General features: G+C 46.1%; 1 pseudogene; it reads right to left on the bottom strand.

Annotated features, from left to right (window-relative positions):
• Nucleotides 1-1,304, bottom strand: part of LOC101638585 — a 30,993-nt pseudogene that overhangs the window by 3,142 nt on the left and 26,547 nt on the right.

Raw genomic sequence — 1,304 nt, 5'->3', positions numbered from 1 at the left:
TTAGTCTGGGTAAACTAGAGAAACAAAATTCATAAACACCCATATTCTGTAAGAGAGAGGTTTATATAAAGGGTAATTGTACATTAAGCATCCCAACTCAGTCCAGTTCAATCCCAAAAGTCCGACATTAGCCCATATGTCCGACACCAATCTACAAAGCCCTCATCAAACTCACAAAACACACAAAATGATGCTGATTGCAGGAGAAAAGCCGAATCAGTGAATATGTAAGCATCTCAGTGCTGGCAGGGTCTCCACACAGCTGTTCCAGCACCCAGGGCTGCATCAGAGTAGGTCCATGTGGCTTCTCCTTAAGGATGTCTTGCAGGAAGTGAGCCTTGCAAGGTGAAGCAGAGAACTATCTAAGGCAGCCACACACTGGTCCACCCATCAGAGAGCAAGAGACCAGAGAACAAAAAGGCCAAGGCTCACCAAGCCATTTATCTCTCTGCCCTTCAATTAAATTGCCCTTCAATTAATCCTACATGTGTTTATCGGCCAGGTTGGCACAATAAGCCTTAACCATCACAGTGCTATCCTGCATGACCAGTATAGCCCTTCTGGGAGGGACTGTCCAATTATCTTACAGGTGGGTTTTGGGTCTTGACTTTATCTATGCTCCTTCCCTTCAATTTGATTGCTTGTTTTTGAACTTCTAATACCTCTTCGCATCGACACCTCATGATCACACAGGCTGGTGTGCTTCTTGTATTGTGGGTTTTGTTGTTTCCCTGCTAAAAAGTTGCGTGTTTAGCTATGAGCCTTTAAGACCCCAGACACTGCTTTGAGGTCATCCCACTTCATTTTTACAGTGGTTCCACAAGCTTTCCAAGGTTCAACTACTTAGGCTTCAAGTCTTTCGACCTCTGCTTGTCAATAATCCTGAGGTTTGCCAAACTCATCAGCCCAGTTTTTCAGGCCCTGCTTTTAAATCCGGGGTCACTGTGGAGGCCTACATGTTGATTGCATCCACCTGGAAGTCCGCTTGGTCTCGCAGTCTGCAGTTTTCCGCACATAGGCAGCAAAGATTTGGCACAGCTCTCCAAAAGTCTTCTCCGCATCTGTGACAGCATCTTGCAGCTGTCTCTTTTGAGCATTCAGCTCTGTAGACTGAGCCTCGAGGCTTCACACACTGTGGAGGTCCCCTTGTGGGAGAGCCCCAAGGACAGGGTTCTGAGGCTCGCGGTTGCATGCTGGGCCGCGAGCCTGAACACAAGTTTTCTTTATGGGATAAACAACATCATCTGGATTTAGATAATTATGATGTTTGCATAATTTGACGGAAATCCCCTAAGTTCTGAACT

This window comes from Echinops telfairi, unplaced genomic scaffold (assembly GCF_000313985.2).
Source record: "Echinops telfairi isolate 266 unplaced genomic scaffold, ASM31398v2 ScPeMD7_7467;HRSCAF=8505_1, whole genome shotgun sequence".
NCBI lineage: Eukaryota > Metazoa > Chordata > Mammalia > Afrosoricida > Tenrecidae > Echinops > Echinops telfairi.
The sequence above is the reverse complement of the archived record's forward strand: the minus strand, read 5'-3'. Positions and strand labels throughout refer to the sequence as shown.